Source organism: Xenopus laevis, chromosome 3L, assembly GCF_017654675.1.
Source record: "Xenopus laevis strain J_2021 chromosome 3L, Xenopus_laevis_v10.1, whole genome shotgun sequence".
Lineage (NCBI taxonomy): Eukaryota > Metazoa > Chordata > Amphibia > Anura > Pipidae > Xenopus > Xenopus laevis.
Window position 1 is genome coordinate 69,140,003 of NC_054375.1, and position 18,315 is coordinate 69,158,317.

At 35.2% G+C, this 18,315-nt stretch overlaps 1 protein-coding gene across 7 annotated transcripts in view; it reads left to right on the forward strand.

Annotated features, from left to right (window-relative positions):
* The window catches only part of LOC108711107 (synaptotagmin-1), a 308,629-nt gene that overhangs the window by 185,696 nt on the left and 104,618 nt on the right, over window positions 1-18,315 (forward strand). Inside the window, exon 1 of one of the 7 annotated variants that reach the window (XM_018252496.1) lies at window positions 13,056-13,088. The exons of the other annotated variants lie outside the window; for them this stretch is intronic. The gene's annotated coding sequence lies outside the window, so the exon portion shown is untranslated. Of the gene's footprint in view, window positions 1-13,055; window positions 13,089-18,315 lie in introns of those variants that run through there. 7 annotated transcript variants of the gene reach the window in all.

Genomic DNA, 18,315 nt, shown 5'->3' on the forward strand with positions numbered 1-18,315 from the left:
ATCTATCTATCACCCACAACAATCCAGGTGCCAGAGTAATTGTGGCATTGGACAATGAAAATGCCTTTGACTCGGTAGAGTGGGGATACTTATGGGCAACAATGCGTAAATGTGGTATTCCCATGCCCTTCATCAACTGGGTCAAGAATCTGTATACCTACCCTGTGGCGAGAGTAAGAACCAACCATACACTATCCCCACCCTCCCTGGCACTCGCCAGGGATGCCCTCTCTCACCGCTACTATTTGCATTGGCAATGGAGCCCATGGCATGCAGACTCAAAACTTCAGGTGGTAGAGGGCCTGCACCATGGTACACTCAGGGATGTTGTATCGATGTATTCAGACGACAATGTACTCAGGTCTACGGGTTAACTGGTCCAAATCAGTGCTGTTCCCAATAGATGCACCACCACAAGGGATCCCAGCCCAGACCCAGGGCCTTAAGTGTGTGGCCAAGTTCAAATACTTGGGAATCTGGGATTCATGCAGACCTCAACAAATATATCAAACTAAATCTGACTCCCATAATCTCATTACTAGAAACAAAAACTGAGGCATGGACCCGACTCCCTTTAACCCTCATGGGTGGAATAAACTTGTTCAAACGTTTTCCGACAAGCCCCAGTGACAATTTCTAATAAGATCTTCAAGAAAATACTGTCTCTCACTCTGACCCTCTACTGGAACAAAGAATACCCTAGAATCTCCCTCAAATCACTCCAACTCCCTACAGACCAAGGTGGACTGGCAGCCCCAAACACTTTGATTTACTACATGGCTGCACAATTAGTGAATGCCTGGAGATGGGCAGCACTCCCGGAGCCCCATGCAACTACAACCCTAGAAGCCAAAATCGTCGGCTCCTACGAGGAACTAAAAAACCTGTTGTACAGGGGTACTAGCTACACAAGTAAGACTGCCTCACTCATGAAAGCAACAGTGCATGCCTGTAAATTTGCCCAAAACCTTTTTCGCAGGTCATTGCCATTCTGTTTACGATTCTCACCGCTATGGCATAATCCTAAAATTCCACACTTAGCTGGAATCCAAACTCTGGGCCAAACATGGGATCAAATACATGTCCGATATTGTTAAGGAGGGGAAACTAATGGATTTCCCAGAATTCAAGCAAAAATTCTCTCTCCCCAATAACATGCTGTTTTGATATCTTCAGCTTTGACACACCATGTACTAAGAGCTGCCGGCTCCCCTGCACAGCCTGGAAATTCAGGGAGCAGGAATTGGAAGAGAAGGGAGGGATAATTAGGGTTTTTGCAGAAATATTCAATAAATCAGCCTGAAACACTACTTTTTAAAGCACAAATCTTCTATATCTAAATGAGTATAATGCACTGGTACTTTCTTAATTTTTTTCACAAAAAGTCTCCTTTAACTCTACTAAAGAAAGAAACTTGGCACAGCTACATAATGATGATCAGTGCATACAGTAAGCTGGGCTCTAATATTTTACTGCCAATTAAAGGAATCCTTCTACAGGCTACAGATTGGGCAAATTTCCCCTTATTATCCCATGCTTAATAATATATAGTCATTTTGTGAGCTTCGTGATGGACTAGGAAGTTTGTTTTACTCTGATGATGGTTTTGAGATTAGTTTGACACCAAGTTCATTTCTTTTAAAATGAATATAATTAAGCTGAACTGCTCACGGAAGATAATTTCACATTAATTAGAACAAGGATTGACAAGCATATTAAATCAGGCATATTTTAAATTTTTTGCATATAAATTATACTATTATGTAAAGGAGTTGTTTCTTTACAATTATTATCAAAACATTTTGAACAGAAGACATTTACACGCTTCACAAGTTCTTTTTTATGATTTAAGCTGTGGTTCGGATTACCTTGTCCACCTCGCTGTTGCAAATTGCATATCATAAATGTAAAGATACAAGGTGACATAAAGTATGTAAGGGCCTTCGGATTAAAGAGAGATAACATAATTATGCAAGGCTGTTGTTGAAATAAGAAAAAATTTAGTCTTTTTAATAAAATTATTACAGGGAGCATTTTAGTAAGAGGCATGCTTGATGTTGACTAATAGATAACATTACAAAACTAAGGGGCCAATTTATCAAAAGTCAAGCGTTAGGTTTATTACACGTTTCAAAGTAAAAACGTGGTGAAAAAACACAAACCCAAATATTCTCGAGAATATACCTTGAATAGTCTTGATTTATTAAAGAAATAAAACATGAAAAGGTGCCAGAAAAAACTCAGAAGTAAAAGCTAGCGATGCTCAATAGAAGTAAATAGGGAGAATGTTATATGCTTAAATATCACAAAACAATATTCTCAAAGACACTTGCGCCCATTAGCAACCATGTTTGGGCCATGTTGAGCAGTTTGCTATCACAGTTTATGTAATAAAATTTCGCAATCGCAAACCATTTTTGGCGACAAAATATTTACTGAAACTCCAGAGCAGGTTTTAAAGGTTTGCAATGAGCAATTAAGATTCACAATGCAATAAAAGCCTAATGAAGAATATTACATTAAGACAGACACATTTTTATTCGCAAATTGTTGCTCTTTGCAAATGTTATGTACACTTCTCCCAATGGGAATTGTCTCTAATTATATATTTATTTTCCCAGTTCATTATTTCCCTTCAGCTAGTGTTCGAGAAAAAAAGTCAAACAAGTTTTTAAGAGGCATATCAAACGGTGAACTCTAGCTTTCACCCACTGATAAATATGCCTCTAAAATCCTAGAGAAATTAAAAGAGTGGTGGCATTAAAGGAGGTGGTATTTTACTTTGCTAATCTCACACTTTGATAAATCTGCCCCTAAATTTTATTCTTCATTTGTCATACCGGTTTTTCTTTTTTTCTTTGAAGCAAAAATTGTGTATTTTCATATCAGTTTTTTGTTTACCATTTGTTGTGTTCAGTCTCTTGTATCAATTGAAAAAACTTTGACATTGACTTCTACATGACCTTGGCAGTTTTTAGTGTACTTTTACATTAATGTTTTTTGTTATTTTTAAGAAAAAGTTTACATTGTGAAAAAAAATGTGAGCATTAATACATTTACCCCTTACTGTTTCCACACCAAAATCGACGGTTGTATTCACTGACAGTCTGATCCCCTGCTTGTCCGGCATTAAGGGCAGAAATTGAGAGACAGCAGATTGGCTTTTAAATGGCCCGTCTTCCATTTAAATAGAGCTAGATATGCGTTAATCATTTATCCCAAAACCCTAAAAAGTTTTTTAAATAAAAAATATCACAAAATCTTTTTCATTTAGTTTTGCTACTCAATACCTTGAAAAAAATAGCACAGCATGCTTTGAAAAAAATGTAACTCACCATCTGGTAATCGCAAGAGAATTGCTTTCTTAGCTGAAAAGCAGCCATTGGCAATTTGGCACACTGGGTATTGAGCTGGTTTGAATATTGTTACAGTTCAGACATATAACTGCTTTAAAATAAGACATTTAATTTTGTAATCCCCAATAACTGCAGGTCATGTAACACATGTTCTGCAAAAGTGATTTGATTTGTTACTTTTCTCCAGGCCCACAAATCTTCTTTTCAGATGCAAAAGGAGAAATTAAAAGTAGCGTTGCTGCATATAAGGCACTCTAGAACATTTTTTTCTTTGTAATAATGAAACAGTACCTTTTAGTTGATCCCAACTAAAATATAATTAATCCTTATTAGAGGCAAAACAATCCTATTGGGTTTATTTAATGTTTAAAATATTTTGACTTGAGGGATATTTACTAAAATGCAAATGTATCCATTTTTTTAGTAAAAGAAAGTCTATCTATCTAAATCCCATTCATGAACGGAACTAATTTATCAAAATAATCCAGGCGAAAAAGCCGGTGCAGAAAAGTCTTGTGTGAAATTTTCTAATTTGATGTTTTTCCAAGTTGTTGCCTGATGACTTTTTTGTATTATCGGATGAAAACCAGAGCAGATCATGATGTCAAGAAACATCTTCAAATGAAAAAAGGAACCATTGACAGGTTTTATCTGGAGTATTTTCAGATTCAGATTTTTAGCAGTTTTTGGGTAATAAATCTCTAAATATTCTGATAATTTGAGTTTTTCCCCAGAAACATAGAGACATCATAAATAGGCCCCCGAATGTATGAAGATCCAAATTATGGAAAGCTTGCTTATCTAGAAACCCCCAGGTTCTGAGCATTCTTTTTCTTATAAGTTTCATCACTGTACCATACGTCCAACCACACAGACACTAAATAAAGCTCCCCAATTCTGCCCACAAGTTAATTAGGTAAACAAAAATGGAGACTTACCTTACACTACATTGAGCAACATCTGTATTAATATATATATATATATATATATATATATATATATATATATATATATATATATATATATATATATATATATATATATATATATATATATATATATATATATATATATATATATATATATATATATATAGAGGACGGCTAGAGTTTGATAGCTGAAACGTTGAGGAATAAATCACAGCCCTTGTGGCTTTTTTTAAGTAAAAAGTTAGGGGCATTTGCCCAGCAGGACGGGTAGGCCAGGGGGGAGGAGGGAGGGTGGGCAACAAACGGGTGGGGGGGTGGTGGGTTTGCGCCAACTAGGTTTCCTTCCCCTTTAAGTACTAAAGGCTGCCCCCTGGCTTGTGAGATACACTGTGCCCACACACAAACCAAGAGCCAGGGTTGGACCGGCGGGACACAGGGAATAACCTCCCAGTCCAGACCCACTCCCTTCAAAGATTAGCTTCAGGTTGTGCAAAAAAAAAAAAAGAGTATGTGCACGCATGCACAATCACGGTGAAAACCCAGTAGGCGCGCATGCGCAGCCGCTGGGTTATCACCGTGATTGTGCATGCGCGCGTATACTCTTTCTTTGCACAACCTGAAGCTAATTTTTGAAGGGAGAGGGTCTGGCCTGGGAGATTTTTTCCCTGTGTCCCACCGGCCCAGTCTGACCCTGCCAAGAGCATACTGTACATACATGCTACTGTAGATTACATCAGCCAATGAGTGGACAGAAATCTGTCTTTTACTGCCACAATTCTTCCTGTCATGGTTAGAAAATAGCAATATGGCAATATTTAAATTCCAATTAGGTTGAATTCTTAAAGTCACTTATTATGATATAAATTATCTGTTGGTTAAGTATTTATTTTGAAGGTGTAGTTTTCCCTTTATAGTGATAACATATTTATAATGCGCTACTATTTTCTGCAGCACTGGAAGACAAACAATTTTGACAGCTATAGCATACATATTTCTAATTCCCGCAGTACTTGTATGATATGACTGTTGCATGGCATGATCTACAATGCAAGATTGATCAAGCATTAGTATACATGGGCTGTCATCAATATGATGTGTAGTGTCTTGTTATTTTAGTACATTTAAATATATTTTTATTTTAATATTTAAATGTTAAAGATTACCAAAGTTTATATTTATGTGTATAATTCAGGATGCACAACCTGACTTGAAGCTTTGTGTTTTCTTCTTAGCTAATTTGTTTTAACAAATCACTATATGTTTGAATTTGTAGTAAGCTCTAGGGTTATCTTGTTTTCCAATTAGCTAAGATTAATTTGTGAAACCATGAGATCACAGTGCGTACTTAATACATCTTCTTTCCTCAAGCTGCAGTGGTGTAAAACAGTAGTAGCCCTAGGTTTTTTGATAGATGATCACTCATTTTGCATGACTCTTTACTGAAGATCCATAATACCATGACAAAAAAAATAGACCAGGTAATATAAAAGTGGCTTTAGCTTTTTAAACTTGAAGTTCATTTTTGTTCCTATACTTTTCCTCAGTCCCCTGCTGAGGTCAGTAGCAGTCCAAACACCTGATAAGGTGGACAGCTGCGAATAGTTTTTCCAGACTATAAAGTATTATTATTATTATTATTATTAACATGTATTTTTAGAGTGCCAACATAAATAAATGTGTTTATGCAAAGAAACCACATGAATTACATACATAGAACATACAGAGTTACATACAGAATGACCAGTACCAATACAAAAGGCCCTGTGCAAAAGAGCTTACAATCTAAAGTAAAAGGGAATCAAACACAAGTTTTGAAAAAATAAGCAGATGAGAGATGTAGCATATGGTATTGCATTTGGTAGCGAAACAGAGTGAGGGAAGGCTTCTCTAAATAAGTGTGTTTTAAGAGCTCTTTTGAAAGCAGAAAGGTTGGGAGAAAGTTGGACAGACTGTGGGATGGAATTTCAGAGGAGGGGTGCAGCCCTTGCAAAGTCTTAAATGCGAGCATGTGTGGAGGTAATGAGAGAAGAGTTGAGGAGCACGTCCATAGAGAAGCGTAGTGTTTGCACCTATGTCCGTCTCATACCTGTCTGTTCATTTCAGCAACCATGGTTTATTAGTTGTGAGAGGGTTATTATTAGAACTGGAGCACATTTTGCACCTTTCATCACAAAACTACACAATGGCAGCTTGTAGCTTGTGGGGAAGTTATTCAATAGTTCATTTGTTCCATTACATTTTAACAGGCTTAAACACATAGGATCATTTGAGCTACTGATCCAAAAGAGCTTCAATTCTCAGTACAGGTATGGGACCTGTTTTTCAGAATACTCAGGACTTGGGGTTTTCCAGATCTTTCTATAATTTGGATCTTTATACCTTAAGTCTACTAGAAAATCATGTAAACATTAAATAAACCCAATAGACCAGATTTGCTTCCAATAAGGACTAATTATATATCAGTTTGGATCACGTGCAGGGTACTGTTTTATTATTAAAAAGAAAAAGAAAATCATTTTTAAAAATTTGGATTCTTTGGATAAAATATAGTCTATGATGGCCTTTCCGTAACTTGGAGCTTTCTGGATAGCTGTTTTCCGGATGCCAAATCCCATACCGGTATCCAGAACAATACGAGTGAATGCTATTGAACCCCTCTTCTGATTTAAGCATTTGTCTCTATTCCTGCATCGACAGAGCCACATGGTTGTGTAAAACCAACTTACACCTGATCTCCAGCTGTTGGTTAACAGTCTGCTACACACATTCCTGAGTTTGACAACCAGCCACAGTCATAATAAACGATTTGCAAATCTTGACATTTCATATTCCAGCATTATCCAAACTGTATAAGCAGTTAAAATCTTGCTGAGAGCCACCATTCTCATATTTATGAGCATATTAGCGGAACCCCACTAGCAATTTGGTAACACTTCAGTGCCAACCATTTGCTTCATTTATACTCCTGAAATCAAACAGCACTTTTGCAAAAAATAGGTTTTTGCCTGTTCAATAATTACCATTCAAATAATGAACAGTTAGCTGCTGTACCATCATATAGAACCTGAAATATGATCACCTCGTTCGGTTTTATGGTCCAGCTGACAAACTGTAAAAACACTTTAGTGGGAAATTAAAGGTCATTTGGTTGCATATTTTTCACTGTAGAGATGACTGCTAAGTCCATAGAATATTAAAATCTGCTCCAATTAGAGTAGTTGATAGTCCTATTTCCGTTTCATTGCATTTACAAAGTTTACACATACTATTAGTTATGTTCATTGAAATTATGAATTTACTGCAGAATATTTTCAAAAGGAATCATATTTGTCCCAGAATCAAGGTTTTTTATGATATTAATAATAATGCTTGTAGGATGCTGTCTTGCTGTTTTGCATTATGTTGGCAAGTGAACTGTGACAAATAAAATTCATGACTAGCAGAGAACATGGGCATTTCATTCACTTGACATTTTAAGCTGTAAAAAAACCTACATTTGCAAATAAGCTACAGATGCCGCTATATGTTAAAAAAAACATTTTTGAAAGCTCTGATGAACATGAAAAGCAGTCTTTCAGAGATGTACAGTAATTTGAGGCATAAAAAAGCAGTAGTTTAGGCAATGTCTCCTATTCCTTAAAATTTATTAATTTTCTTTTCTATAAAATATATATGATTATCCTAGAAAAAAAAAAGTGCAAAAAAATCTAAAATGCAATTTACTTTTACTAAGGCAGGTTCATGAGACATGACAGAACATGTATTAATATAAATAATAATATATTTAAATGAAGAATTATCCATATTCAAACATTATCAATTTTGTCCAATAATGTGTTGTCCTTTTTTTTTAATTCTGCAGGTTATTTTACAGTGGTAATGATGTAGCATCAGAGAGAATGTACCCATAAGAAATGGTGGATTTAATTTAGACCTAATTCAAAGTTTTCACTGAACCTTCCCTGTAGAATACTCAATGAGCACAGAATTCATAAATCAGTGAAATCAAGAGGAATATGGAGAAACCACCAAACCTTTTTCTAATCCTCTGATGTGCCATCACCAACTTCATTTTTCCATTTCAACACATACTAGTTTCCCAAGTTCCAGTTTAAAGGAGAACTAAAGCTTAACCAAAGAAGTAGCTAAAGATGTTGTACATTATGTTTGGGCTTCTGTACCAGTCCAAGGCAACCACAGCCCTTTAGCAGTTAAGCATCTCCAAAGATGCCCCAGTAGCACCCCATCTTCTCCTGATTCACTGCACATGCTTTGTGCTGCTGTCAGTTACTGAACTTAGGGACCATTGCACAATATCTTGTATATATAGAATTTAAATATCACTAAACAAGGATGATTAGTAATTACAGATAATTACTAAATGGCAGCACATAAACTAGTGCAATTAACCAAAATTTAATAATCAGCCTTGCAGCATCAGTTTATATTACATAGAACCCTTATTTTCTGCTTGACAATTTGCAACGACCTCTAAGCTTAGCTTCTCAACAGCTGTCGCAGACACTTTCCAAGATGGTGACCCCCTGTGTTAAGTTTGAAGTCCTGGACCATTATTGCTATTGAGAAGCTGAAACTTTAGGCTGGCGCAATAAGTTCAGTATAATAAAATATGGCTTTTGTAGCCATATTAATTTTTATGGTTTAGTTCTCAGAGGTTCTCGTTTTTGGTAGCATGCCAAATTGCTTGTCTGTGACTGAATGAAATGAGATCCACCATTAACACCATTGGTTGTTGATTTCAAATTCACATGTGCCCTATTTAGAGAGAAAGAGAGAGAGAGAGAGAGAGAGAGAGAGAGAGAGAGAGAGAGAGAGAGAGAGAGAGAGAGAGAGAGAGAGAGAGAGAGAGAGAGAGAGAGAGAGAGAGAGAGAGAGAGAGAGAGAGAGAGAGAGAGAGAGAGAGAGAGAGAGAGAGAGAGAGAGAGAGAGAGAGAGAGAGAGAGAGAGAGAGAGAGAGAGAGAGAGAGAGAGAGAGAGAGAGAAATAGATAGCCATGTGCCAAATATTGTGTTATCATATGTCAAGAAAATCAACATAGCAATTGATGTTCTGGGGTACATAAATTCATTATGAGATATGAATTAAAAAGCCCTTCAATTAGACAAACTGTGTATACCCCATGATTCTAAACTCAGTTCATAATGGCACTTTAAAACTACAAATACATAACATCCCACACAGCGTCATATATTAAATTATACACAGGGGGTCATTTATAAAGCTTACACAGCACATATTTATTCGCAAATGGTTGTATTGCCCATTTGTTTTCCTGAATGCTAAAATATTTCCGTGCTGTGCCTGTCTTTCCGGTCTTTGCGAATTCACATTGAGAATTTTTTTTATGTGAATGGCTTGCAAATGAGATGGGTATTTACATGAGTGCACTGAATATTTTCTACACCATCAACGTTGTGACGTAATTCAAACGCAGAGTGCGCACCTAATATTTGCAATTTGCGATTTCTGCCATATTTAAAAAGATATTATAGACATTCGCAGTGTGAAAAAAGAGTTGCATTTCTGTTTGCACACTATTATTCAGCTTAATAAATGTAACCATGTGCAGGGCAAATATATTAATATGTCAATCGCAAATTTGCAAATATTTATGTGAACACTCTGCATTTGAATAACGCCACAACTTTGGTGGCGGAGAAAATATTCACAAAACAGTTTTGCAAATTGTGAATTTAAGTTACTGTCAATGCACAAAACAACCTCTCACAGTGGGTGCACTTACGCAAACATCTGTCTCATTTGCGAATGTTTATTCTCAATGCAAATGCGCAAAAACCAGAAAGACACACAGCAGTGCAATATTTTAGTGTTCAGGAAAGAAACATGGGCAATACAACCATTTTCAAATAAATATGCGATGTGCAAACTTTATAAATGACCCCCACTGTGCGAACCAATCTGCCCTGCACAAAGTTTATAAATGAGCCCAACTGTGCAAGGTTGTTGTTCACGAAAATATTGTTGACAGTAACTTAAGTTAGGTTTATAAATGAGCCCTACAGACTTAACTATAAATTTAGCTTAGCCCTTAAGGATCATTAAGAAGAGTCTCTTACTCCAGGTTACCAGAGTCTCTTTTTCCATCCTAGATTCCCAGTAATGGTAATGGTGAATCAGCATGATTTAATTAAATAAGTGATGTATTTTGTTCCATAGAACAAGAAAATAAACATAAAAATGTCGCCATCATTTAACCTCAGCCTGGCACTCACTGTTCAAAGGCTCCATAAAGTCTTCATGTCCCTGGGTCCAGTAAAAATCACTTAGGCCTTTTTTAAATTAGTAATTATGTCTGTCAAACAGCTGAGCCTTTCATTTAGTTCTGTATATTTTATTTTCCTACACAAAACAAAGGACTCCTTCACTTACATGTTTTGTATATACTAAAATAATAATATGAAAATTGCAGGTGTCTGCGTCATTAGATGCATATAACTGACCTAGTTTACCATGTTCTTCTTGATAATAGGAATATCTATATATGTACTGTGTATATATATCATGCTAACTTGCATACATCTAATTTGTTTATGTACATTCTACTTTATATTTAGTACTGAGGAGTGATATATAGATTAAGTGCCTCGACTGGAGGTATTTAAAATAATCTGTTATTAAACAAAATTTATTTTAGTACCCAAGACTTGAAACAAACTGACTTAACTAACCAGAATGCTAAGCAATAACATTTTCTTTTCACTAGCAATTACCCAGAAAAGAAAGCTTTGGGAGTAATGACATTAATTCACAATGAATTACCCTTTGTATGCACTGACATGATCTGAATGGTTAATACTTGATAATCAAAGGCAAAATAGCCATTAAAACTATTACTTTGTTCATAAATATCCAAAGCAGCAAATGAACTGCACTCACAGGTCTTTTAGGTTCATTTGCTGCTTTGAAAAAAAAAAAAAACTATATATATATATATTTGAAAACTTGCTTGAAGCTGGCACAAACAATAAGATAACTGTCCCAAATAAGGCATGCACTCACAGGTCTTATCCAAGGTGAAAAAATGGTGTTTATTCAGCAAAAAAACTGCTAACGTTTTGACTAGGCCTCTAGCCTTTCTCAAAGTGCATATCACAATCAAAAAACCAACATTTAAACACAAAATGACAGGAAAATGAGGGTCATGATGTCAGAGCGTCGTAGGTTAGAGTGTTAATAAAGTTGTAACAGAGCAAAAAGAAAAAAAAACACTGGAAAAAAACAACAAAACATACAATGGAAAAAACAACAAAAAACAATAATCAGAGAACCAAGAAAGAAATCTTAAATAGTGTAATCAATAGTGACATAATCAATTACCAATGTAATATAAAAAGGGAAAGAAATGAATCAATATAAACAACTAAATGCTCTGTACTATTAGGAAACTCGACCTGTGTCATTAATACTGAGCAAAGCAAATAGTCAAGGAAGTATTCATTTAACTCGATAAATAACATTGTAGCAAATAGTGCTGGTTCCCTCTGGCACGGGGTGGATACAAATGTGAATAAGTCCATAAGAGCCTAGCACAATTGTCTATTGCTGCAGATAGGTACCTTCAATCAACATTCTATAAACATTATCTCGCTAGAACCACCAATGAATACACTAAGTTCGCAGAGTCAACTTACAGTTACTCAGTGTAGAGTTTGTGGGCTTGTAATATCTGTCCGTGTATCGATGAGTTACAGTAAAGTCAATTGCAATGCGTCTCCATTAGTAAGCTTGTGGACTGCAACATCCCATAGTTCATGCACCTGCTAAGGATGGTGTCGGGGGTTGCTGGAGGAGGGGCATCTCTCACATTACATGTGTGCCTCAATCATGCTGTTGTCAGGGTATCAGTCCATAACAACCCTGTGCAGTTCATGAAACTGGAAATATGCTCACTTTAGCTTGGAATGTTAATACAAAATTAATTACTAGGCGGCTGTGAGAAACAAGCAGAGAAGAAGTACAAAAAGAAGAAACTAAAATTTACAATATGGCACAAAACAAATAGCCTCTTGCTTTAAAGAATTTCATCAGACTTTAAAGGACCAGTAACATCAAAAAATCAAATTGTTTTAAAGTAATAAAAATATAATGCAGTGTTGCCCTGCACTAGTAAAACTGCTGTGTTTGCTTCAGAAACACTACTCTAGTTTTTATAAATAAGCTGCTGTGTACCCTTGGGGGCAGCCATTCAAAGGAGAAAAGGCTCGATTTACACAGCAGATAGAAGATAAGCTCTGTAGAACATAATGTTATCTGTTATCCACTATTTAACCTGTGCCATATAGCCTTTTTTCAATTTATACCATTGCTACTTAGCAGCTTCTTTATATGAACTAAAGTAGTGTTTCTGAAGCAAACCGATCAGTTTTACCAGTGCAGGGCAGCAGTACATGATATTTTCATTACTTTAAAACACTTTCATTTTTTTCTACTATTCTACCAATATTTACTTAAATATATATACCAGTTTGTTAAGATTCTATAATATGCCACTTAATATGATGTAAACTATCTGTTGCTCAAGTATTCATTTTGGGGGTATATTTTTCCTTTAAGTTTGAATAAAAGGTACAGTATGTGGATGAAGACCTAAAAAGGAAGATAATCAATTAAAACTCAGGTTAAAGGGCGACGATCCATCGTGTGGCACTCGATTTCTCCTCCCTGGCTATCTCCTATAGAAGGCAAGGAGGAGAAATCGAGTGCCGCACGGTGGATCGTCAATCTGTTGCCGTTTCTGAAGAGGAGCGCAAGCAGAGAATCGGTAAGTTATTTCTTAATAATGATTTTACGAATTTAACGTTAAAAGTGTCTTGGTGGTTTTTTTTTCGTTAGGTAGAAACAAATTTAAAAAAAAAAATGATGTTACTGGTCCTTTAACAATAACATTAAAACCTTTCAATTATTTTATTGTTTGTTCACCAGGGTAATTGACCCTGACAACCCATTCACTTTTTGTCATTTTAAGGCTGGAAAGAGGCTGAAAAAACATAAAAAATGGAAATTTAATAGAAGCTTATAAGTCTAACTATAACATTATAACACTTAGATTAAAGATGAATTTGCCTTCTAGTCATGACATGCTGTTTTTACACAGCTGAAAATATATGTACAGTATGAAGACTTTCTTAATAAAACACTAGTATCAGCCAATACACTAACATTTGCAAATAAATGTAGATATATATAGAAAGGCAGGTTTTATTATAGACAGACTACATAGAGAGCAAAAGATGAATCACCCTTTGAAAATTAGTGACAACTGGTCTTCTCATAATGAAACAAAGTAAATCATTTTATCAAGTGTTATATAATGCTTGCAAGCCTAAATATATACCTAAATTATCAAATCCTCACGTTTCTAGTATCATCTGAAGCACTTTGATGGCAGTGGCATTATGTAATCACAGTTAATCACTCCTCTTAGTGATCCTGAGCACTAATAATTTTATTCCAATTGCAATTGAGTCATTTCTGAAATTAGAAGATTATTCCAACAACCTTTTCTCAGTTAACAAGCAAAGCCTTGAAAATCAGCTCTCAGTCACCTTGATGAAATAAAGTTTCCCATAACAAAATAAGTTTAATTTTGGATGGAACGATAGAAAAGTACAATGAATATTAAAAAAGTGTTGTTTATTGGATATACAACCATTTTATATGAAACAGTTCAAATATAAACAAATATATGTTAGGGATTAGATTTTTCAGAAATATTACCTGTACTAACATAAAATTAGTCAGTAGTGGTGGGCGAATCTGTGCCGACGGTGAAAAATTTGCATTGAAGTCAATGGGCGTCAAAATAATTTTGATGTGATCGACAATTTCTATACGCGCAACTATTTGGTCCAAATGCATAGTCAAAATAGTCAAAATAATTTTTTTTGACGCTGCAGAATTGTTGCAGCAGCTTCATAAATTAATTTGCTTGCAGCAAAACGTGGAAATACTCTGCAAATGTGCCCATTATTGGGTCTGCTTCTTCTATAGCACCTCCTAATTTGATGATGTTATGAAGATGATTAGCATGTAAGTATAATTTAGCTTGCATCCCTTTTTAAACATACTAACATTTCACAGCCTGTAGTACTCATTTGCTGTTTGCCATAGTGACCAAGTCCTTTTGTAGTTAGCAAATAAAAAACCCTGGTGTCATCTGAAAATATAAACAGCTCACTTAAAAAAATATTCTACGGTTAATGTGTGCTGAAGTCAGAGAAGTTTTATACCTCATTAAATTCCAAAATATGGTGAGCTAGAGACTACCCTAATATATCACACTATTTGTAAATAATATGCCCTACCATATTTTATACTAATGAAAAGGAATCTTTTTTTCTTTTTTTGTTTTTGCATATTTGCTTATAATTAAAAAATAAATATTACAGTGTGTTTCAAATCCTATTTTTTTCTTCTTCTATTTTGGTCTTTTCTAATGATTTAGTTGATATGTAGTATGGAAACCTCAGCTCATATGTATAATTATAGCACAAATATGCTATATTTAGTGCCCCTAGATATTAATGGTGAATTTAAGGGCAGATTTATCAAGGGTCGAAAGTGAAAAAACTTTGAAATTCGACCATCGAATAAGTGTAATATGATTGTCGAAGTCGAAGCACGATTTTACAAAAAAACCTTTGACTCCTCAAAACTTAGCCAACAGCTCATATAGGTTATAGGAGGTTCCCCCATAGGCTAAACAGCAATTCAACAGGTTTAATGTGGCGAAGTGTCGGTCGAAGTTTTTTAAAGAGATTTTAAAAACAGATTTTTGAATGGTCGAATTTGTGAAGTTTTTTCAATTGGAATCGAATTTTGGCCTATTCGCTGGTCGAAGTACCCAAAAATTACTTAGAAATTCGAAGTTTTTGAATTCGAAAATTCACTTTGACCCTTAGTAAATGGGCCCCTTAGTGAATGCTATCCTATTTGCTGTCCTAGGAATTTAATGACTGATTAACATTTTTAATTTAGATAAAAAATATTTAAAATTATATTAAAATGTATATATTTATAAAATAAGCTACACTGTAGTGGATTAATTCATATTTTTCACAAATAGGTTTAATTATTTTTGCTTATAATTTTTGAGATATAAGTGCTTTATCATTGTTCTTCCTCAGCCTTCTTTCTACAAACATCCCAACCATGCTAGTGGTCAGGAGTGCATTGCAAATGGCTGACAAATCCTGAAATCAAAAAAGTTAGAACAGGTGAAATCTGTCACTGACTCACAGCACAGTTTTGTGTAGGTTGCAGCCAAGAAAGAAAAGTTAGGTTAGGAATCAAAAATGATTTGATAAATTTAAAAACAACTGTAAGCAAGTGTACTAAACATTAGGGATGCACCAAATCCAGGATTCGGCTCGGGATTCATCCAGGATTCAGCCTTTTTCAGCAGGATTCGGATTCGGCCGAATCCTTCTACCGGGCTGAACCGAATCCTAATTTGCATATGCAATCTAGGGGCCAGGATGGAAATCGTGTAACTTTTTATCACAAAACAAGGAAGTAAAAAATGTTTACCCCTTCCCACCCCTAATTTGCATATGCAAATTAGGATTCAGTTCGGTATTCAGCCGAATCTTTCAAAAAGAATTCGGGAGTTCGGCCGAATCCAAAATAGTGGATTCGGTGCATCCTTACTAAACGTTCATGAGAAACTTACACTACAGTTAAATTAATTTTTATATTAGCAGTGGTTCCCCATTCACTTTTTAAAGTATTATTGTCTATTTCTAAGTTTTAGAAATTATATTTTTGATGGTTTGTTATGGAATAAGTCATCTGTTCTTTGCATTTTATTGCTGTTTTGGTGTTCCTGTAACCAAAAACTAGTTTGCCTGGAAGTAAATACTTACTATTACATATGTTGTTTTAAAAAAAACATATATTTAGAACTTAAATACATTTTACCTCTTCTATTAAAAAAATTTAGATTTTGTAAAATGTAATAAACATTTTTTTCATATTGTGTTTATAGGTTATTTTCATATACACGTTCTTCATGGTAGTTGTCCAGAAGTAGTGTCTTTATATTTTTGTTACACTGATATGTTTATTAGATTTGTACAGGCTGAAGCTTGCAAAACACAATTAAACATAATGAAAAATAGTTCCTTTCTAAAGAGAATCTTTTTTGTTCTAATTGGTTTCAGCGCTTTTGTCATGTCTAGAAAAATGATTTAGTGTGACAAGTCCATTTAATTTCATTTGTGGAAAAAAAATCTCTTTTGCAGACCGAATAGCTTTATTCGACATGAAATACTTAGGGGGTTATTTACTGAAGTCCAAATTTAACTTTTTTATTTAAAAAAAAAAAAAACACTACCAAACTCCTATGTCAGAGTTTAGCTTATTTATTAAAAAAAAAAAGTTGATTTCATTGGATTGTGGAAAAACTCAATAAAATCGAGCGAAAGCCTGAATCAATCGAAATTTTCAGGCTTTTTTTCAGAATCGCTCAAGTTTTTCAAGTTTTTGCCTGAAAACCCAGATAAAGTCGGATTTTGAAGCTAAACCCAGCTCAGACCATGAAAACTTCAATTGAGATACAGAAGGTGCCTCTCCCATTAATTTATACAGGACCTGGACAGGTCTAAGATGGCGACTTTTCTGGCTGTTTGCAGCATCAGGGTATAATACATCTTGAAAAATTCTATTATTTGTCCGACCAGAAAAATTCAAGGTTTAGAAAATAACCCCATTAATATTTTATATGTTTGAAAATGCATCCACAGGGCTGAAAGGACTTTTTGCACACTGACAAATTGTTTCCGTGATGTTTTGTGATTTATTGGCTCATTATCAGTAGACAAAAATGCAATGTTGCGGGTCTCACAGGAACCTGTGGATGCATTTAAAGGGTCCTGTGAGACCCGAAACGTTGCATTTTTGTCTACTGATACACAGTTGTATGATAGAATGCATAAAACAAATGCAATAAAACAGCTCTAATAACATAATGAACCTTATTACTAGGGATGCACCGAATCCAGGATTCGGTTTGGGATTCGCCAGGATTCGGCCTTTTTCAGCAGGATTCGGCCGAATCCTTCTGCCCAGCTGAACCAAATCCGAATCCTAATTTGCATAAGCAAATTAGGGGCGGGAGGGAAATTGCATGACTTTTTGTCACAAAACAATGAAGTAAAAAATGTTTCCCCTTCCCACCCCTAATTTGCATATGCAAATTAGGATTCAGTGCGGTATTGAGCCGAATCTTTCAAAAAGAATTCGGGAGTTCGGCATATGCAAATTAAGGCTCGGATTCGGTTTAGTATTCGGGCGAATCCAAAATAGTGGTTTCGGGGGTTCGGCCGAATCCAAAATAGTGGATTCGGTGCATCCCTACTTACTACTTTGTTAGAAAGTGCATTTTATAAAGCCCAAGCAGTTGATATTTTTAAAAAAGGTAGGTAGGCTATAGTAGATAGCTTAATTTTGTTGACAATATTTGATGAACTCTTATGAAATCATTTTTTGCCACTATAAATGAACAATTAGTTGTCATGTGGCAAAAATCAAAGTGCTGCAACATGCAGCATTCATTCAGAGCAGATCAGAACAGGTGCAGATTTTAGAGGCTGGCTGAGCACTGGTTAGCAAGCAACTGGTTAGGCTCAGGTTCAGGTCAAGATTTCCAAAGGAGAGTCTTACCTTCAAGCACCAATTTTTTACCAAGTTTTCTTGATTCTCAGAGCCTGCACAACATTCTTCATTTTTTGTAATGCTTGTTATCATGTTAGACATCTGGTTAGGAGCATTGGTTTACTACACCTGGTACAAACATTCTTATATGTATTACCTTATCCCATAAGATTTTAAAACTGTTTTGTTCAAAAGAACTTCCTTGATACATAAGCTTTGTTTGTGGATCATTTTTATGGGTTAGGTACTACGTTAAAAAAAAAAATAGTGCCATGATTATCTGAATTCCATGGTTGAAGATAAAATGCAAGTTGTTAATCCTTTACCAAAAGTAA